Source organism: Neovison vison, chromosome 12 (assembly GCF_020171115.1).
Source record: "Neovison vison isolate M4711 chromosome 12, ASM_NN_V1, whole genome shotgun sequence".
In the NCBI taxonomy this organism is placed as follows: domain Eukaryota; kingdom Metazoa; phylum Chordata; class Mammalia; order Carnivora; family Mustelidae; genus Neogale; species Neogale vison.
Window position 1 is genome coordinate 55383494 of NC_058102.1, and position 22568 is coordinate 55406061.

General features: G+C 45.8%; 1 protein-coding gene across 4 annotated transcripts in view; it reads left to right on the forward strand.

Annotated features, from left to right (window-relative positions):
• The window catches only part of ETV6 (ETS variant transcription factor 6), a 236665-nt gene that overhangs the window by 57462 nt on the left and 156635 nt on the right, over window positions 1–22568 (forward strand). The window contains exon 1 of one of the 4 annotated variants that reach the window (XM_044228362.1): window positions 16043–16156. The exons of the other annotated variants lie outside the window; for them this stretch is intronic. The gene's annotated coding sequence lies outside the window, so the exon portion shown is untranslated. Of the gene's footprint in view, window positions 1–16042; window positions 16157–22568 lie in introns of those variants that run through there. 4 annotated transcript variants of the gene reach the window in all.

The following is a 22568-nucleotide window of genomic DNA, read 5'->3' on the forward strand; positions in this document are numbered from 1 at the left end:
AGGTGGGTGGTTTATATAACTCGTGGTAAAAAGGGATCGGGACTGGGAGACACGCAGGCAGGGTGCTGTGGAAGGTCAGGAGTAAGCGCTGATTCCAGGCATGGAGGTCAGTGTAGACTTCCTGGGTGGGGGAAGGTGGGGGCCTTTGAATTGGGCTGGAACACAGGGCAGGTGCCATGTACTTGGAGTGGAGGGAAGGCTGGTAGGAGGCAGTGAGGGCTGTAGGGCACAGAGGATGACTGACAGCTCTGGAAGGGGGATTGTAGAAGGGAAAAACAAGAAGCAATTTGCAGGTGAGTACAGATACAATCCTAGTGAGTTCACAAGGCCCTGTTCTTGGGCAGTGTGGCAGGAGGGTGTGAGATGTGGGATTACGGTTTTGAGGGGTTTCTCGAATGTGGAAGATTGTATTTCCTTTCATCCTTAGAACAATGCTAAAAAGTAGGTGATGGGATTTCTGTTTTCTTTAATTTTTATATTTTTAAAAACTGGAATAGAATTGACATGTGACATTGTGTTAGTTTTAGGTATACAGCGTAATGGTATGCTCTAGGTACGCATTGGGAGATGGTCATTCACAGTAAATTAACATCCATCACCGCACATAGTCAGGAACTTTTTTCTTCTTGTGATGAGAACTTTTTTTTTTTTTTAAGATTTTATTTATTTATTTGAAAGACAGAAATCACAAGTAGGCAGAGAGGAAGGCAGAGAGAGAGAGGGGGAAGCAGGCTCCCCGCTGAGCAGAGAGCCCGATGTAGGGCTCAATTCCAGGACCCTGGGATCATGACCTGAGCCAAAGGCAGAGGCTTTAAGCCACTGAGCCACCCAGGCGCCCCTTGTGATGAGAACTTTTTAAGATGTCATCTCACCAACATTCGAATATACAATAAGGCATGGTAAATACTGTGCTGTACATTATATCCCTAGGACCCATATATTTTATAACCAGACATTTTACCTCTTGACAGCCCCCCCTGCCTCGCCTCACCACCACCTCACCCCTGCCTGTGGCAACCACCAGTCTATTCTCTTTGAGTTCATTTTTTTTTTTTTAAAGATTCTCTCGTATGTGTGATCCTACACTATTGTCTTTCTCTGACTTGTTTCACGTAGTTATTTTCATTTTAAGGATGAGAAAACCAAGACTCACAGGATAAGCCATCACCCAAGGTCACACAGCTAATAATAAGTGCCCTACGTGGGCCGTGAACACAGGTCTGTCCCATGTAAGCTGTGGTCCTCACTGCTGTGCCTGGCTCTCTCCCAAATCAGCACTTTTTCTCGCTGCTGGCAGTGAACAGACCTTATAAAGGAAGGTCAGGCTATCGCTTGCCTTGTTTTTGAGCAGTTTTCTTTTCTATGATTATCATAAATTGGGGATTTGTGGCAGCATCGTGACTTTGGTCACGATGACACAATATGGCCTTTAGGAGTAAAGGCTTTGAGTTCCCTAAAAAAGAAAACAACTAGTTTATAAGAGGGGATCGAAGAAAAGTAACCCAAATCAAAGAACTTCTATCAGATCTCTTTCTTAGGTTTCTTATAATAATCAATAAATATTCAGCAGTTCCTTCTTCATGTAGCTAGAAGAGCCAGGGAAGAATGGTGACCTTTGACCAAGCTGCATCGAGTCCATGATCTTGGTAAAAAGGAGTTTGCTGAGCACTCTGGGTCTGATACTGAAAAGTTGAAGGAAGCAGCATCTTGCATATTACCCTTGCACTGAGGACCATTTGCACCCACTTAAGTAGATAATCAGGACTGGGATCTGGTGAACTGGGACTGACTTATGCCACCCCATTGACCTAAATGAGTGGGATTCATTCAGACTGCTTCAACTTCTAGACTGGCGTTCATATTAGCATTTGGTAGAAGTTGGTCGAATTTTGGCTGACGTTGGGGGATGTGGGCAGAGCGGAACTGGTTTCTCTCTTTCATCCTTTGCTCTAGGAATGCTCTGAGGTAGGTCAGGAAGACTGATGACTCAGACTAGCAGTTAACCACCTTGGACATCTCCAATCCTCTATCTGAAGTAAGGGGCCCAGTTAGGAGGACCGCCGATCACTCTCCCAGCTCTAAAGTTCCATACTTTTCTTTTACACAGTGACTGAAATAGCCATTAAGTGGCTGTGTTAGGTGTTGCTTACTTTTTCCCCTCAGATCTGTGTATTCAACTACATGTTTGCGTCATCCAGTTTTAAGAACACCTTAGAGGCCTCCAGACAGTTGTCCACAGCCCATCACCCGCTCAGCCCCTTATCCCCAGCTATGAGTAGGTGCAGATTCCACATCTCTCTGATCTAATTAGGTGGATTTTGTTCCTGCAAGTGAAAGAGCCAGCGTGGCGAGCAGCACACACTCATCTGAACATGTCCTTCTGGCCTCCCGTGCACACAGGTGGATGGCTTCCCCTGAGCCTCAGGGAAAACCTTTATTTTGCCTGTCATTGCCCTTCCTGCACCATGGACACTAATGTCATTCTTCCACTGCAAATACAGCAGCGTCTGCCCTGCTCCATTTTCTTCCTTTTGCTAAGAAACAGCCAACCAGCTCTGCCTTCCCAAGAGAGAACAGACCTGGAGCCATGGGTGCTACGTTTTCAGCTTCAGTGGCAATTGCTTTGGTTCCCTTCTTTCATCACCGATTAGGATGCGCGGGCAGTGCTGTGTGACGCAGAGCCCGTAAAGCATATCTGTCTCCTGCTGACTTCATGGTTCTTTCTGGAGGGGAGGCTGTGCCTGGGGATTAGGAGAGAGTGGAGGATCAAGCAGGGTGCTGTGGACTATTTACTTATACTCAAGAGCCTAACTGTCCTTTTGAAGGGAACAAGCTGCCTTTCCCTGCAGTATAGCTCTGTACTGCTGTGTGTGTGTGTGCACGAGGGTGTGTGCGCATGTGTGTGTATGTGGGTCTGCGCATGCGTGAGCGCTGGAGAGTAAGGAGTGTCCGTCCATCTCTGTCATGTCTGAGAATGTTAATGAAAGGCTCAGCCTGCCATGCCTGGCAGTGATCACAGGACAGCTCTTGAGACAGGTCTCTGTCTCCCAGCTCCATCTGAATTACTAGAACCTTTCTGTAAGTTTGCTGTTGTTGAGAATCACAGGGAAGTTTACTCAGACAGACTCCAGACTGTGAGTGACCCAGCTGTTCCCCGCTCTGGTCCTGATCGGTGGCGTCTGACCGGGGCTGACGGCCGCAAGCAGCCCGTTCTAGCCGACGGAGCCTGGACTCGTGGCAGAGAGTGAACAGCCTGGAAATGCAGTTTTCTCAATCTCAGCAACGTTCATCTCATGCAAATTTCTCTCAAGCTGAAAAGAAAAGAACAAACAAATAGAATGCCAACTTTTAAAACAAGCTTGGGAAACATTGGGAAAAAGTCAGACTATGTATAAATCAGAGCGAGAAAATGAGGCCCATGATCAAAGATTTGAGATAGATTTGGGGAGTTTCCCAAAAATTGGGCTCCCAAGTGAGCAGTACTCGGTGTGTGTGTTTGAGAAGCTATTTCTGATGCTGCCATCCCATTGGCAGTGTCACCCCATTCTGGGCACCCTGTGCTCTCTGTTGTCTGCCCAGCGCCCTCCTCTCTAGGGAGCGGTCCTCCTTCTACGCCTCACCCCTGCCAGCCCAGAGCCTCACACCCTGCTTGACCACACCCTGCATCTATTGGCACAGCTCCCCAGACTTACTGGAGTGACTCTCTGATGGGATTTAAAGGGTTGGGGGGGGGACCTCCTACATCATTGTGGGGCCCCACTGCAAGAGCAGAACGCAAGGCCCCCTGTTCAGAAATTATGAAGAATTTGGGGACGGCCACGGGAGAGCACTGAAACAAGTACAGGCAAGCTCACACAAGCATGGGACCCTGGGCGACTGCACGGTGACACACACGAAGCCAGCCTGACATCAGTACTGTATTTCGGAATAAGCAGGAGTTAGTTTTAGGGTTCCCTGACCCTCAAACCCAGTCTCCACGAGGGCCTGTGGTGGATCCCTGACCCATGGTTCACAAAGAGTCATTCAGACAGGAGCTGCCCAGGATCTGGGTTCTCTCTCTTTCCTGAAGCTGTCAAGGCTGTGCAGAATGTGTTTAGTGTTTCATCCAGTCAGTTAGGGTAATCACGGGGGCAGTCAGTTTTTCTGACACCTCCAGAAGTAGAAACAGACCAGATTCAATGAAGGTTATGGAAGCTACCCAAGGACCAACCAGGCTGCCGCCCTGTGAGCAAGGGAGGGCAGACAGAAGCCCGGGCCATGGGGAGCCATGTTCCTGGAGCCTGGGACCCACTGGCACCAGGCAGGAGGCCTGCATCTCAAGGTAGGAGGCACTGCCTTTCTGTCCAGAGTCGTATTGTTCTTTGGCGAAGAAATAATGGTCTTTGCCCCAAATTATTTTATAATCTCTCCAGGCAACATAACTCATATTAAAAATGCCAGCAAGCCTGAGACCCATAAAATATCCTGATAGTTGAGGTCCACAGTGTGACAGAGACAGGTGCCGTGATCAGAGAGTGAAGCGACTTTTCTTCCCCGAAGGACAAGCTTCTGTAGTGTTTCTTGCACTGAGAGTACGTAACGCAAGCCTGTCTTTCTCTCACCAGGGATGGCCAGGCAGGACTCGCTGACAAATAAGAAAGCAAGCCTGTCTGTAATTTCACAGGCCACTGAAGAACAATGGCTTTCTCTCTCATCAGCACGGAGAGGGCCTCGGTGTTTCTTGCCATGGGAGACTCCAGGTGCTGTGGCTTCTTTGGCGTCCTGGGGCAGGGTCTCAGGGAGCTGTCTCACCAGTGAGGCTGGGGGAGGAGAAAAGCAAGTTCAGACTCTAACATCCTGGGAGTGTGGGGCTGGAGAAAGAGACAGGGACAGGAACAGGATTGGATTATTAACAGACCCACGTCCACCTTTCTTCCTTGCCTTCGCACTGGACCGTTGGGGCTCCTTCCTCCCCGAAGTAGGAAGCAGTCGTGCGGTGGTCTCCAGGGCCTGGGCTGGTGCCGCTCGAGCCGCCTGGCACGCTTGCTGGCCCAGACTCATCTGGGAAGTGAAGGCGTCTTTTACAAGCTCCTCGCCCTCCAAGGCCTCCGGCTTCTGCCAGACAGGAAATGTCTGGTCTCCCACTAATCAGAAGCTATGAACAACTAGTGGCCATTTGTGTGGATTTGGCAAAGGGTTGGGAGTGGGTGGTTATTTGTATTATTTGTATTAGGGCTGATAGGGGAAAGAGTACACATGTGAAAATACTGTGAGGGGCTCTAAGCAGGCTCAGGTACGGCCTTTACTCCTTCAAAGTCAGAAAGAGCAGGGGTGTCTGGGTGGCTCAGTTGGTGAAGCGTCTGCCTGATGCTCAGGTCATGAAACCAGCGTCCCGCGATCGAGCCCCATGTTGGGCTCCCTGCTCAACAGCACATTTGCTTTTCCCTGTGCCTTTGCCCCTCCCCTGTGCTCAGGCTCATTCTTTCTCTCTCAAATAAATAAAAAATCTTTAAAAAAAAAAAAATCAGAACAGTTAGCACAGCCATCCAGGAAATGAGCCTTGAGAGCATGGTCACAAAGAGAGTTCTAGGTTGAAGTAGGAAATCTTCCTGAGTGGTGGGGTGCCATGAGCATAGGTTTTGTGGTGGTGGGGGGGTGTGGGGGAAGACAGCTCTACATCTGTATCTTAGCTCTGGTACTTAAGAACTCTGGGACTGAAATTCTCTAAACCCATTTATCTATAAAATCAGGATAAACATTTCTTACCAAGTTGTTTTAGAAGTAAGCAAGATAGTGGTTCGATGTCCAGCATAATGGTCTGGCACCCTAGACTAGGAGCTGCCTATGTCATGTTAGAGTTTTGTCTTTCTTGTTTGAGTAAAGAGGTCATGGGAAGTGGCATTGGGTGGGGAAAGTCCATTATTAAAATTAAGATGGGGGGCACCTGGGTGGCTCAGTTGGTTGAGCGACTGCCTTCAGCTCAGGTCATGATCCTGGAGTCCCAGGATCGAATCCCACATTGGACTCCCTGCTCGGTGGGGAGTCTACTTCTCCCGCTGACCTCTCCCATCTCATGCTCTATCTCTCTCTCATTCTCTATCTCTCAAATAAATAAATACATTCTTTTAAAAAAAAATTAAGATAGGGGTTCAATGTGATGGGTATAAGCTTTTTTACCTGTGATCAAAATTGCCCATGACTGTGGCATTTTTAAGAGGTTTAATTTAAGATAAGAAGATACCTTAGGTCACCGCTGTAGAAATTCTAGAATTTGAATGTAGTGTTTCTGTTCACTTGTAGACTGGGCTAACGCTGTCAACTTGGGCTGGCCTGACTCTATCTGATAATTAGGGGCAGGGAGAATATTGAAAATTGGAGCCCGTAGATAATCCCAGCATCTCGTTTTAGCCAATAATAATTTTTTGCTTACCAAGTCTTCACTAGAACTGCTAACAAGGAGAAAAATTGACTGGTTTGAGTGTCCTCACCTTTTATTCTCCCCTGCTTATCCTCCGTAGAGGTGCTAATGAACAGTGAAATGGCCAAGAACTGAGCTGCTCCAGGGAGAAGCAGTAGGGCTTCGAGAAGCCACCAACTGGGTAACCGGTTTGAATGATTGAGCCGACTGAGCCCAAAGAACAGACGCACCCACCTGCTATGTATTGTCAGAGCCAAATTCATGCTTAGAGCAGAGCTTTCATTTTCAGCTTTGTTTTTTGTCTAAGGATAGGTATTTGGGGACACTGCAGCTAGCTAGGGACACCCCCAGCTAGCTAGGGATATCCCTAGCTAGCTGATGTGGGGATGCTATGAAGGAATTCAATCACTGTAAGAACATGCAAGGATTCTTACCCACCCCTAGCCTTCTTCCATCCAAGTGTAGATACAGTCCGAGAAGCCAGATTGACTTTTCTGAAAAGAAAGGAATTTGAATTTGCTCTCCCAAGCCCCCGGCCTAGGCCACTCCCTAAACAGAGAATGGATGATCCAGGTATTTTAACCTTTGCCAATGGCCAGGTCAGGCCACTGCACTGCTGGAGAGGGAGAGGTATTTTATCATCTGTCTTAATTGAGCCACTATTTGGCGAAGCGCTGTACTGTAATTAATTCTGTAGTGCTCAGACTGTTCATTAGAATTACCTAGAGGGCTTTTAAACACAATTTGTTGGGCCGTCCCCTGGAGTCTTTGATTTAGTAGGACTGGATAGAGAGCAAGAATTTGCCCATCAGGAAGTTCCCAGGCTCTAAGGACCCTACCTCTGGAGCCACACACGTAAGGAGTAAGAAGGTGAGCTCTGAAATCAGACTACCTGGGTCTGAATCCCAGAACTCACACCTGACAGTTGTGTGACTGGCTAGTTAAAGCTGACCTAATCTCTTGGTACCCCAGTGTTCACACTTGTAAAATGGAAATACTAATACCTCTTATTGGGCTGTAAGCATTAAATTGATTAATACATGAGAAGCCTTTAGAATATTATCTGCTGTATCACAACTGTTCAGTCAAGACTAGGGTGATGTAGTGATAGGCACCCCCCTCCCCATAACAATGAATAGAATGAGCCTTTTACGAGGATCATCACTTTTAATACTCACAACCCTCTTCTCCCCCTTTCTTGCTTCCTGCCTTACTTCTTGCTTCTGTTTTCTTCTACCCTTCCCTTCTCACATCCTTCTCATTCTGTCTTGCTCTTCATAAACAATATAACAAAGTTAGTAAAATTCTAGATAAAGAAAATACACATGTATCGGTTGTCATCAAGTGTGACCTTCTGGAGTGTGAAGGTCTTCTTTGCCTCAGTGTCCCAGTGTTGTACCAGCCATACAGTAGGAGTCAGGTGGACATGTATTGCATGGAACCAGTCATCCTTTCAAGTCAAACCAAATTTATGCGTCAGGGTTCCCTTCTGGTTCTTCATCCTGTCCTGGTTTCTCCTTGACTAACACATTCGTGAGGTTCCCCTCTGCTCTTCCTTCCTCCAGCTGCAGCACACACGCCAAGGGGGAGTCGCCATGGGTCTACAGAGCTTTTGCTTCTCTGGTTGCTGCCTGGAATGCCTGTCACCGTTTTAAGAACAGGAGCCTCAGTCGTGCCTGGGTGGCTCAGTTGGTTGAGCAATTGCCTCTTGGTTACAGATCAGGTCATGATCTCAGGGTCCTGGGATCGAGCCCTATGATGGGCCCTGCGCTCAACAGGGTGTCTGCTTGGGATTTTCTCCCTCTCCTTCTGCCCCTCCCCCTGCTTGCTCTCTCTCCTTTTTCTCTCAAATGAATAAACAAATCTTTAAAAACAAAAACAAAAACAAAAAACAGGAGCCCTAGGAAGCTCTGCATCAGAAGCCCCTAGGAAAGGCCTAACCCTGGTTGGGCTCCTTAGAGGGAGACCAGCCCATCTGAAGCCACACCGTGTCTGTGACCCAGGATATTGACACTGCCTTCAACATCTCCCTCCCAACCCAGCCTGCAGCATAAGGGATGCCAGGGTCAGCCCACCAGACTCTCAGTCTCATAGGGAAGCTGCTTGTCACGTATTGCCCAGTTACAGTTGGTTTATACTTGCAACTAACCAGTAATACTGCATCCAGATTGCAAGCAGGTCAGCGGCCTGTCTCTGGTTACTCCCGCGGCTCAGGTTTCCCTCCCGCAGGTCTTGATAGGGGCTAGTTTGGCACCATCGATGTGGTCAGGTCTTAGCACCAGGTTTAAGATTTCCACGTACAGCCGTCCTAGTAGGCAGTGCCAAGAGAGGGAGTGTGTTCTGAGGGCTTGGAAGGAAGTTCCTTCCCATGCAAAGCATGTTCCTTGATCATTTGGAGCTGGTCACGTGGAGTGGATCTGTGCCAGTCAGCACCAGGAGAATGCCTATGAAGGGGAGAGTCTGTAGACCCTGTGAAAGTTCAAGGGTCTGTGTTTCCATTGTTTCTCTTTGCTTCCTCATGGCTGGGTATTACCTAAACATTGGCTGAGGGCCTACTCTGTGCAGGCTACTCTGCTAGTGCTGTTGGTACTCTGTGCCTGCTACTCCCAATGCTGGCGAGTAGGATACAAAGATGGAACCTTTATTTCCACTCTGTGTGTATCCGTGGAAAGTTGAGTTGGTGACAAGAATGAAGAGTTAGGGGAGGGGGAACTGAGAACTAACGAGAGGCCTTCAGGAAGTAGGAACACAAGTGTTAACTTGGAAAAATTTTCAGACAGTTTATTAAAGTATTTGTAGTAGATATGTATCTAGATATGGGGCTTGTCTGGCTGCATGGTCCATGCAGGAGACCTTTGCAGGCTTCCCAAATGGCTTTTGACCGGACCCTCGGCATTATCATTGAACCTGTGTAGGATAGACCTCTCTTACTGTATCACACCAAGGCTACTCCCGCAGCCACACAGATAATTCTTATCTCCCTGCCCCTGAGTCCTCCAACTTCCCATTTGGGAAGAGTGGAGTTTTATGAGCCTGTATTTCTTCTATCTTGAACTGGCTACAAACCCCATCTCTGCCCATTTCCCCTGTCAAGTTCACCTTGGCGCACATCTTTCCTCCAGGACCTGTTCCCTGCCAGGAATCGACAGGGAGCTATAAGGGCTTACATTTCTTCTTCTTCTTCTTCTTTTTTTGCTTTTCCCCATTCAACACCTAGTCTGGTGCTGAATACTTACATCCTATGCTGTGAATATGTGTGTGAATGGATTGGTCAGAATTCCAAATTTGAGTTGCAGGAAAATTCTTTTGTTGTAAATTGTATGTGGCTTACCAGGAGGAAAGGTACTGACAAGGACTTGGCAATCCTGAGATTGTCTTTGGAAGGACATCTGCCTTACCAAGTGCTGACTTGTTCTGTTACAGACCAGGATGATGGGGTTTCCCTTTTGCCTACTATTTCAACAAAGTTCACTGCATTGAAGGTCTATCTCAAGGCAATATATATTTTTAAAATTTCAGAATAGTGTTGCTAGGCTGAATTATCACTTCCTCTAATCTTAGCCTCTGGTACACCCTATTATTTTCAGTGTTTGTTATGTTCCCATCCGACTCCTTCCAGTTGCCTCAAGGATGGGCAAGAATCACGTCTTACCATTTCTGTGTCTAAGTATGGATTCACAGTGCCTGTTACTGGCACATAGTTAGTATGTACTCAGGAGATGTTTATGTACTCAAGAAGTGTTCTCAAGAGAAATGTACTCAAGAAGTGATCAGATGAATAGATAACTTGAGTTATGAAAGTTCTTAAGGGCATTCCAGATGGCAGAGGGATATGCCTGGCAGAGGGAACGTGAGGGGGAATGAGGATCCAAGGGACCAAAGGGAGATTGGCTGTATCCAGAAGTCACAGTAGTTTCCTCAGGAAACACTACCAGATATTATTGGATGTGGGGGAAATATCCTAGGCTACAGTTGGCACACTGGGTACTCACTGTGTGCACACTAATACAGTGGATAGAAAAAATTAAAATGACATGATTCTTTTTTTTTTTTTAAGATTTTATTTATTTATTTGACAGAGAGAGATCAGAAGTAGGCAGAGAGGCAGGCAGAGAGAGAGGAAGGGAAACAGGCCCCCTGCTGAGTAGAGAGCCCGACGTGGAACTCTATCCCAGGACCCTGAGATCATGACCTGAGCTGAAGGCAGCGGCTTAACCCACTTAGCCACCCCCGCGCCCGACATGATTCTTCATAGTCTACGTGGAGAGATAATATATAAGCACAAAATAATTAAAAAATACAAATCACTTCAAGATTAAGTATAGGAGTCTTTAGGTTGGGGAGAGGAAGAACAAAACCTCCTGTGCGCCCAATCCTGTATAATACAGAGGTAGGAGCCGTAGACACACACACAAACATGACGTCTTCAGTCTGCACAGCCTTTCAAGACAGGTGTCTTTATCTCCAGTTTACAGGCGAGGAAACTGGGATCTAGGGGCTAGGTCACTTATGCAGAATCACACAGCTAGTCAATGTCTTGCCGAGATTTGCATTTGTGGTCAGGGAAGAGACCTAATCTGTATTACGGAGGTTAAATAAACTATGGGTGGGCAGAGGGAGGAGGATGCCAGTTTGCAGAGGCCCTGCCCTGTAACTCTGAGGGGGTTGTCTGTCACACACACACACACACACACACACACCCCACATCCTGGATGACAGGCTGTTGAGTGCGGAGTTTACCTGACTACCAACAGAGAGAAAGGCACGGAAGAAACCTTCTATAACACAGTCATGCCCACATCCCATGGACTACAGAGGCTGTTTGTCCTCATGCACCAGCCAGCTGCACATCTCGCAGAACTAGCTTTTGTGACACGGGTCACACAGAGAAAACCATCTTTGAAGGCCCTCTCCCTCATAGGGGCAGTGTACCTGGGAACTTCCTGTAACTTGTGACTGTGTTCCCTTCAGGCCTTTTCCAGTGCTTTGTTCCCCCTCTCCCTCATCCCTGTCATTTAAGAAGTCCTTTAAAGGGATAATTGTGCCAAAGAAAGACTCAGAGAATGAGAAATAAGAAAAAGCTAAGAAAATACAGCCTCAAGCCTACTTGGAGCTGGTTTTCCAGTTTGGAGGCTTGATTAAAAGTGTGGGGACTGAACCTGGCTTTTACATCTTTATGAAGAGTGAAGAAAGCATTATGGCAGATGTCTCTCATAGGCTGCGTCCCATGCGTGGGGAAGAGGCCGAGGGCTTGCCAGCCCACTGGTGCTCACGGGGTGCATGCACCAAATACCCCTCAGTGGCTGCCCAGGAGTGGACCCTGGCAGTGGAAAGCCCTATCTCCAGTGGTAAGACTTGGTGATCCGTGCTTCAGAGAAGGGGGCTTATATAAAAGCTTCCATTGGCCTACCCATTCTTCTTCCCGTCTGGTTATCCGTTCAGCATGGTGGAGTAAATTACGGGTGTATTATACACTAGTAAGCACTAGTATGCCTCACAAGAGAGGACTCTACACCTTAAAGATTAGACTATCTACTCTACAGCTATAGAAGCGATAGGGCTGGACTTGAGGCTCCTTGGAGATCCCCTTCAGAGTTAAGATATATTACGGTCAAATTGGGTCATAGACTTTTACAATTACAGGAAATTATGTAAACTTATTTATTGTTTATTAAATGTGTAAACCACTTAAAAGATTTATAAAATTGAGCCTCTTTGCATGGTAACTAACAACCTATACCTGACTTCTTTAAGTCTTAAGCCGTTGTGTTCCCTTTGCTATTGGACTGTTGTCATCGACGTTTCATTATAATTTCATATTCTACTTTTAGCATTATTTAGTACTGAAATAATAATATGTAATATTGTATGTCGGGCTTTATAGTTTACAAAACACTTTAACAGACTTTATATCTGCTATTTTTGATGGCTCTGTGGCCTTCCTTGGAACCCATCTCTAACAGTTGAAAGTTCTGTTTCTTTTTATTAAGATTCTCTCAATATGAATCTTTTTATTTTGTATCTTCCTTATTTTTATTTTTGTTTTGTTTTAAGGTTCTGTTTCTCAGCTCGGTTCTGCTCAAGTGTGAGAAACCATAGTAGTGAACATGAACTAGTTTTAGGCTTATCACCATTTCCTGTTTAGGCAGGTAAGATCTGCTAAAGGAAAGAACAGCTGCCAGACGGCCAGGTGTGCTAGTTCATGGCCTAGAAGGGGCACCTGTTGGTTGGACTTTGCCCATGTGTTCAGGATTTTATTTGATCTTCTGGGTGTACTCATGAGTGCACTCTTGTGGGTGGAAGCATTAGGATCAGAGACGGGTTGAAAGGTGTTGTACCTTTAACTGAAGAATCTTTCCGAAGGTCCTTACAGCTGTTAGGCAGCTCTCTGGAAACAGGTGGGGTCAGTTTGTGAGGCAGTAGCTGTGAGTTCATGCCTAATAAATGGACTGTCCTGGGATCTGAGAGGGTGACTCCCTGGGTCACCTGTTGTACTGTGAATGGGAAAGGAGATATAACAGAAGGAGCCCTTTTCCAGTCCTATCTGGGGTGACTGCTGGCAATTTGGATTTCCTCCTTGATCTTGAGGCCCTCTCAATATGAATGACTTGTATGATGGGGAAGATAGTGGTCTTTGAACTCTTGGTTGATACACTCTTGACCTGGGTTAGATACCATCTTGACTTCTGGAAAGAACTGTGTCCTAGACTACTATTCTATTGATTCTCCTCTCCACCAAAAAAAACAAAACAAAACGTGTCTTTTAAGATCTTTTTTACTTTACATGCTTGAATTTGAAGGTCATCTCCTTTGTTGTGAAAAAATAACCATTTTCCCAGTGGTGTGTGCCAGATGTGTGGGTTAAAGCAGGAAGACTAGCCGTCCTGGGTTCTAGCCCTAGGTTTTTTGCTGATTCACGGAGGCCTTTAATTTCTCTTTATCACTTTTTCTAGTGCTGCAAAATAAGAGAGGGGAGTTCATGAACATTTATGTGCTACTGGGGGACTTTTCTGTGCAAGTGAAAATTATTATTGATGCAACCACAGGACTTGCTGCCAGCTTCAAGGGGTGAATTTTACTTTCTCTGGAAAGAGGCCAGCAGTAATGATGGAAACACAGTGCATTTGACTTTGACTTCACTTTTGACAACCGTTCCCTTGCAATCCTTAAAAAACACATTCCACCATTTAAGAGAACAGCAGCAGGCCTTCAGCAAAGCCTGTGGTCTATGCATGCCTCTGTAGATCTTTGGGATCGTGGTGAGAAAACCCTATTCCTCAATGGCTTCCTGGTAGCTTGGCATTTTAGAGGTATCTGGAAAGAAAGGTGGCAGAAAAGCAGCATAACCTGCTTGACAAGTCTTGTATAAACAGAGGAAGTCCAGTAAGGCTCTTGGTCCGGGGTTGCCAAGCTCAAAGAAACCAATTGTAGTGTGCACAAAGGCACAAGTCACTAAGGCCCAGAGAACTCCCAGGAGGCCTCTGCACCTAGGCGGGACCGGAAGTTCTCACCAAAGACCGAAGGTCTGTCGCAGTCCCAGGCTCTAAGCTGCGTTCAGTGACTGTGGACTCTTCAATGAGGCAGCTTTTGTTGCCTGAGCTGGTCATGTGGTTGAGTGGACAGTTGCTCCAGCCCTGCTCTCCCGTCACCCCGTTTTCTCAATCCTTTAGACTCATCCTCCAGGTGTAGACAGTGGTAGTGGCTGCTGTCTTCACTGAGGAATGTGAGTGAAGTGAGCTCAATTTGATTTCCCCCTTTTGCTTGGGATGGTACAACCATGAGCCCATTAAAGTGAAAGTGGAAGGAGAGAAAGCCCTCCCCCTGGGCCCCTGGACCCTCAGAGGGCTGCTGTTTCCCCTTCCCTAGAACGTTACTTTATCTTGTGCGCATCATGCTTCTAAGACATCAGAAAAGGTGGGAGAATGTGCCTTTCCCAAATATGTGTCCAGGCAGGGAAACCTGTCGACATGCTCCCAGGGGTAACCCCCTCCTTGGCTCACATCCTTTCTGCCCTCTGTAGGCTGAGCACCTCCAGTGTGTTTGGTGACCCAGAAAAGGCAACAGTGAGACAGCCATCCATGGCACTACTCTTAGGGAATGGGAAGTGCTGCCCGGGAGAAATATTTGGGCATGAAGTTTTATGTTAGGGTGCCTCTCCTCCACTGTGCTGAGGACAGTCAGAAATAAGTCCAAAAAGGCAGTTTTTGATCTTTTGGATGCTGTGCTAGATAAAATAAAAATACATTCTCCCCATTCGGCAACTAGCACAGTGTTTAACAGCAACACATTTTTTTTTTTTAAGATTTTATTTATTTATATGAGAGAGAGAGAGCAGGAGTGAGAGGAGAGGGAGAGGGAGATGCAGACTCCCTGTGAGCAGGGAGCCCAGTGCAGGACTCCATCCCAGGACACCCGGGATCAGGACCTGAGCTGAAGGCAGATGTTTAACCGACGGAGCCACCCAGGCGCCGCACAACAACACATTTTTGATTGAAAAGATCACTAGATGGTTGAATGAATGGGTGCTACTTAAGTGTGAGAACTGATCTTTTCTGATCAGATGGTTTTCTGCTTACCTCAGATTACATGTCACAAGAATTTAGGATGCTTACAGGGAAAAATGAGTGCTGTTTTCTTCTCCAGAATATTTCTCTATGAAAGCAAGCACTTGCTGAACTTTAGAAGCCTTTGGAGGTTTTTGAAATTCCCCACTGTTATTCTGAAGAAGAGAAGAGAGAACAACTTTTTTTTTTTTCCTACCCTCTTGGCCGATAAGGAAAAGCGAATTTCAGAAAAACATGGGACGGAACAGGAAGTGTTCAGAGGTTTAGTCATACTTGTTAGGTATGAAAAAGCCCCACTGCATTCTCATATTGTTTCTTTTATGGACTTAACACTTCCTACTTTGAGAATACCTTCCTCCCCAAGGGCTCAAAGCCCTTTATAGTCATTAATCTTCATCCTGCTTCTTTTCTTAAAAACTGGAAATGTTAGCAACCATTTTGCGAGTGTCGTATGAGCTACAACTTCCAGCTAAGTGCGTTTTCTCTGTGCAGTCCAATAGCTCAGTTGAGAATGTGGCCTTCAGCAGGCAGTCAGGGGACCCATTTGTCCTGGTTTCCATGGGACTTTCCTCTTTTTAGTGGCCAAATCCCACATCCCAGCAGCCCCCTCAGCTCCAAGGAAACCAGGATAGTTGGTCATCCAAGAAGGCGACCCGTGCAGGTAGCCCTGAATGAAAAGAAATCCTTCCACCACCCTTAACTTCAGCCTTGGTCAGCTGCCTGAGAAATGACCCAGACAGGAGTCTGTGAGTGACGCGAAAGGACCTTTCAGGCCCCTTGATGGAAGAGGATTCAAGGCACACAGTCATGGAACTAGGGAAAATCGAGATGAGTAGGGACAGCTTTGTGTCTACGAAGTAAAATTCTGGTTTCTTGGGGGGTTTTTTTGGCTTTGTTTTTTTTTCTCTTGTTGGTCTACCCTTTCGCTCCTTCCGACAATACGTGGTGAAAAGCGAAAACAAGAACTGATAACTACCTAATTTCTGAAACAAGAAGTGTGATTTCAAATACTTCTGTTGGTCTCAGATTTTTTCATCTGAAAAATGAGGATGCTGGTCTTGATGGCTGGGGCCCCTGTCTGCTCAAACTCACCATGAGGAAAGAAGCAGGAAGTAGGAAGCAGGGGAGGGCAGCGAGAAAATGGACTCCATCCCCTTGAACCAGCTCTGCGCACCGGGAGGACATTTTCGTTTAAGTATGAACCTTTTGACATACTTTGGGTGTTTCCACCCGTCATTTCCCACCTCGGCTTTTCCTACCACCTTAGGCCGCGTTGCTTGTATGCGCTGCTTTGTCTGAGCCAGGGATGGCGTGGGCGGGCGGCTGCCATGGTTCTCCAGGCGCACCTGATACTCAGACAGCCTTTCCTTTTGCTGCCCCTGAAGGACCTAGAATAAGCCTTGCTCTTTGATACCCTGCCAGCGGGCCTTAGCCCCTTACCCTGGCTCTCAGGATGTGCTCTCTTCTATTTAAATTGTCCAACTCTACGTGTACAATCTTCACGTGAAACACTAGAACTTGCACACACTTTCCAGTGTATTTTTTTACTGCCTTTCATGAGCCCGCCATGCCACTTTCCTTCACTCCTCGTCTCGGGGAGGAGATGTAAAGGGAGGACAGCTTTCGAATCCAGCATACGTTGGTTCGAATTCTAGCACCATTGGTTGCATGTCATTGGCAAGCTCAGTCTTTAAGCTTGGTGAGACTGGATTTCTTCATTTATAAAACCCGGAGGTTTTATAATATCTTAGTGTTGGCACATCGAAGGCACCGAATATATTTTAATGACCTCTTAGCCCTCTACTTTCTCTTCACCCTCTCCCGTGGACCGTGCTCCCTGTTTTGTCACCTTGTTTTCATTCTTTGCCCTCTGTTAATTTTAGCGATTACAGGAAAAGAGAGTAAGTACGCAGGGAGTGGGTGCTAACTAAATAATTATACCAGGCTGTTCCTCCTGACAACTCATACTAGGCCACACTGCCCCTGAATGCTGATGGAAGCAGCTGGGGAAAAGGTGTCATTTGCAAAGGGCCAGTCACCTCAGCATAAGAAATGGAATGTGTGCATTATTGGGCCCCCTGTGTACCACCACTCGCATGCTCGGTGACACTCAGAAGTTGATCTGTAAATGTAGGTAAAGCTGACTGTCCTTGTGGCAGACAGCCGAAAACCTCCCTTGAGCAGATCCCTGGATGTTTTAGCTCTTGTTGCTAACATGTTCTTCAGAAGAATCAAATGCATCAGGGCCCCTGGGTGGCTCAGTCGGTTAAGAGTCTGCCTTCGGCTCGGGTCATGGTCCCGGGGTCCCGGGATCAAGCCCCGAATTGGGCTTCTTGCTCAGTGGGAAGCTTGCTTCTCCCTCTCCTTCTATCTCCTAGCCCTGGTGGTGTGTGTGTGCTCTCTCTCTCAAATAAATAAATGAAATCTTTTTTTTAAAAAAATCGTCAAGGAGTGCCTGGGTGGCTTGGTCGTTAAGCGTCTGCCTTCAGCTCAGGTCATGATCCCAGGGTCCTGGGATCAAGTGCCACATTGGACTCTCTGCTCAGCAGGAAGCCTGCTTCTCCCATTCCCACTCCCCCTGCTTATATTCCCTCTCTCTCGCTGTCTGTCTCTCTGTAGATAAACTAAATAAAATCATTAAAAAAAATGAATCAAATGCATGTTTTCCCTTTGAGTAGAGCATAGAAAATCTTGTTACAGAAATTACCCGAAATCTCTCTCTGACTGTCTCCCGAATCCAGGTCGATGGATGACCCGATCACTCTAGGACATGCAGACCTGGCGGTGGACACTTCTGTTGCAGCATCTTTATAGCAACTGACTCTTGATTTCCATTTTCCTGTCATTTTTTCCCCCATTTTTTTTTCCCTTGCTTAAAAACAGATGATTTGCAAAGGCACATGAAAGTGACTTAATTCCTTTAATAGATAATCGTTTTCCAGGAGCATTTTATCTTTTATCATACAGTCCTTGATGTAATTATGTGATAATTAAGTGTAATCATGTGATACTGTGAGCCTACCACAGATGGAGCCGCCAAGCCATCTCAGAAATGACCATGTCCGTATGTCTGTATGTCTGTATGTCTCTAAGATCTACCACAATTTTGGCACGTGTACGCTTGTCATTGATATTTATTATGCTTTTCATGTGCTGGGTCCTGTGCTAGGTTCTGGTGTCTTGTGTCCTTCAGTCCTCACAGCCTTTTGAGGTAGAGCCAGTGTTATTTACCCCATTTTGTAGGTGAAGCAACTGAGGCTTGTGGAGTTTAAGTAACTTGCATAATGTTGTACAAAGGACTTACCTCTTAGTGAAGTCAGAATTTTTAACATTATGCAAGTTATGGGACATTGTTGAATCCCAGTTTTTAGTCTTTAAAATGGGGGTTAAAATGTCACATTTAATTTGATTGCTGGGAAATTTAAGTGAAATAGTAAATAGTAAATTTAAGTGAAATAGTGCCTGCTAGGTAAGAGTTGACAAATATTATTCCTTTGTCCTTAAGTTTTATTTTTTTCCTCCTCTAGGCTTTAAGATCTTTAAAAAGAATATTAGTTTTTTTGTTTTGTTTTGTTTTGTTTTACTCATCTCCGTGTTCTCAACACCTAGCAGTATCAGGCAGGTATTCACTGAATCAAAAACGTTGAGGAAAGTCTTCAGATCATTCACTCATTCCTTCATTAGTTGCATACGTACAGGGTGTCAGGCTCTGGGTTTGGGAGCATAGAGTCAACAGCACAAACAGAGTCTGCCGCCACTTTTTTAAAGTCTTTGTGAGAGAGGAACATCATGTAGATAATAGAGTAATGAACAACCTTGGTCCTTGAGGTGGGATTTAAATTTTGGCAATAGCCAAAGTTATTTTGCTTCAAGTCTGATGAGCACATGAAACTGTTTTTGGTGGGATACAAAGAATAGCAATATATCATTATAACTTGGTTCTGGAAGTCCTAAAGGAGGTATTTCTAAAGTATTCTGGGGGAAGGATGGTATCACTGATGTAAGTATAACCACATTTAAAAGGTCTGTCTCATGAGGCAGCAGAGTTGATGTGATGGGACCATAGTATAGGTAAGGTGTTCCAGGACCTTGGAACCACAAGGAATAAGGCCTAAAAACAAGTCAGATAGCTGGATGATTGGGCGGTGAGCATGCCTCCTGGAGAGGAGAAGTAAGAGGAGATGAGGGAGTGTTGACAGCCCGTAGCAAGATTCTTAGGTAGATAGTTAAACTTAAAAGTTTATCAGTAAGTCACTAGGTGGCCCTAGGGGAGAACACAAGACAAAAGATGAGTTTGTTTTGGCACCAAGAAGTGCTCTTGGTGAGATTATCTAATGAGGCTCATTTAATTCATCTATTAATCCATCCATCCATCCATCCAACAGTGAGAGCCTATTGCCAGCCCACAGGTACTGTTCTAGGTGCAAGGGGAACAGACCAGGCAAGTCCCTCCTGCCGTGGAGTTTTCTGCTAATGACAACCTTTCCTCCTGGGTGAGTGGGAGGGTCTGGGGCTCTAGTGTGCTGTTGGAGGTCTAAGAAGCAGGTGAAGGTGAAGTAGGCCGCCAATATGGATATAGACACAGGAAAATGGAAGTCCAAGCTCCCGCAAACCATCATCCTGGAAACAAGAAACTGTCAAGTCCATACCCAGATCCAGACTCAAGGGCAGATCTGCTGTGGAGGGCAAGCGTGCACAGGCTGGGGGGCTTGGCCTGAGACCGGAGGAGAGGTGGGTCAGGAAGCCCTGAATGGGCAGTTGAGCCCATGGAGGGGAGGGAACGGGTTTAAGCTCTGAGTTGCGATGATCGAGCTGAAAACCTACACTCAACTATAAAAAGTTGTCTTAGCATCTTTATTGAGCTGGAAGGTGATTGACAGCTGTGTTTTTATTTAGGTGTGAAGACACTCCAGGTCACACGCAGCTTTTCACCTTACCCCTTGTGTCCCACAGTTCAGGTGTAACACACCCAAGGCCAGCCTCTGAAAATGAGGCTGATTTCTTTTTCTGGTCTCAACAAGGAGAACGCTGTCTGTTCTTCTCTTCCTAGTGATCTGTTGTGCACACATGAAATGCTACAAGACATGTAAGTTTTTTGTTGGCTCTCGTTGACCAGGGAGGCAACATTAGTCTTTGAACCTAGGTCCGAAAGTAGTGGAAACTGCTCCACGAGGAGAACGTGACATGGTCTGTGTGGCCTTTTTCGTGTATTTTAACTCAGTTGATCTACTCAAAACCTCATCAGTCAGTCAGCACAATTGTCTCCATTTTGTAGCCGAGGACACTGAGAGGCACGTCTGCCCTCCCTTCTTTTTTGCAGTTTTGGTCGTTCTGGTGGGAAGAATCAGCATGCGGGGAATATCGAGTGTTTGTTTGGGCTGATGCCTGTGTTGTTCTTCAGTCTTGTGAGGAAGGGAAGGCACGTACAGATGGCTGGAATCAGTAGAAGGGTAAATGTAAGTCACGTTAGAACTTTAAGGTTAGACTTAAGTAAGCGATGGGGTGTGTGCGGGAGGAATGCAAGGATGTCCTTTTGGCGGAGTATCAGTCCCAGGCCAGGGCACCTGTGTTTCTTTTCAGTTGCTGCTTTCCCTGCTTCAGGAAGTTAGCCAGGCAGGTGAGTGCAGGTTCGACCCCAGCTTGTTCTCCAGGAACTTAGAATCGTATCATTTACTCTGTATAGGGCTTTACTTCCACCTTAGTTCTGTTTTCTCTTGACGAGATGCATCGTTCTCTGATGAGTGCAAAGTGTCTTCTGAGAAGTAAAAACCTCTATTTTACAGTTCAGAACTGTAGATGGGAGAAGTAATTAGTATTAAACAGAGTACCCAAATTGCAGGGGGGTTATATTTCTAGGCATCGCCTAGAAAGATTGTGGCCAAGTTCAAGGACGTCCAAATGAGGGAATGGTACACGGTGATCATTTGTACTGGGGAGGAGAGCTGAAGCTGCAAAGTGGCGTTGTGAATGAACTTGTTTTTCAGCTCCCAGTGAAGTTTGTTAGGTAGTTACAGAGAATGAGCAAGAGAGAGCGAGAGAGGGAGATTGATATGGATAAGAAGAAGAAAGTAAAAGACTTCTCTTGATGGAGTCCGAACTCCTCTGTGTTCTTTCTGCTGAGTGGGCTCATCATCATTGAGTACTGGCGCAAGAGGTACCTCTGTCCCCTTTGTCCTTCTCTGTAAATGGCTTCCAGTTTAGAGGACTCTAATGACTGACCATTGCAATTGGAGAAATGCAAGAAGAGGAACATAGGCCATCTATAGTCATTGTCTACTGAGATTCATGATGTTTCAGAAAGGATGTGGGATAACATCACACCTTGTGACCTCCATTCATTCCTGTGGGGTGCTTACTATCCTAGTACATTTCTGAAAGGACGTAGGAGAGCATCACACCTTGTGACCTCTGCTCATTCCTGTGGGGGTGCTCACTGTCCCAGTATCTAACCCACAATACGCAGTAGCTATATATGGAAATGGCTAGTGCAACAGAGAAGCTGAATTCTTATTTCATTTTAATTAATTTTAATTTAAAAATGTACTTGATTTTTCTTAAAAAAATCTTTTCAAGTATGTTTGGAACAGCTTGGGTATGTGAATTTACCTTTTCAACTGTAAATTTTGTGAACTCTGAATACAGATCGAATATTTCCAGTAAAAATTTGGTGTCTGATTTGAGCTGTCAACTAGACACTAGATTCCAAAGACCTACTATGGGAAAAAAGAATGTATCTCAATAAATGTATTGATTTGTATTTCAAAAGACTATTTTGGATACATTGGATTAAATGTAACATGTTACTTAAATTAATTTTACCTGTTCCTTTTTTTAACGTGACTAGTACAAATTGTTAAAATTTCACGTGTAGCTTGCACTTTATTTCCAAGGGCAGCCTTGGTCTAGATAATGTCCTAATGGGATCCATTGGAAGTATTATCAGGACTTTTTTAGGGAAAGTTGCTATTCTTCCAAAGTTATAGACATATTTTCTCCATTGTGTTGCTGTGCTCTTTTTATAGGGATGGGTTTATGACAACTGACTGTTGGAAAACGGGTCTTAGTAAGTTAATTGAGAGGATAGCTTTGCTTGTGTTAATCGGAATGATTTTCAAATGCATTTTTGCTGCATTCAGAAAGCATTGATCCTCATGCCAACAAAGAACCCCATTAGTGCTTTGTCATTCGCGTCTGTCTCAGCCCCTGCTCCTTTTCTTCCGGGTAAGAACTGTGTGCACCCGCGGTGCAGAAACCTTGGTGATGATCAGCATAGATTTGATTTGCTTGTGGCAAGGAACAGAAATCCAACTAAAGGGGAATTTCATAGAAGTAAAGGAAATAGTAGCCTTTTGCTAGCTCATGTTTAAACCCTCCCAGCGCCAAGTGGTTTTCAGAGTTCCCTCTTTCAACTTTTTGGTTAAACTTTCCAGATCTTCCTATTTCCAGATTTGGGCTGTTGGCAGCTCCGTGTTGGAGCTGTTGTTGACGCCCCTGTTGAGGCTTGACGGGCGGTGGTACTGCAATGTGCTTTCTCACAGCTTGGGTTGCAAGTTGCTTTCTAAAGATGCAAAGGGAATTACCATCCGCTATCGTAGTTTCAACACCTG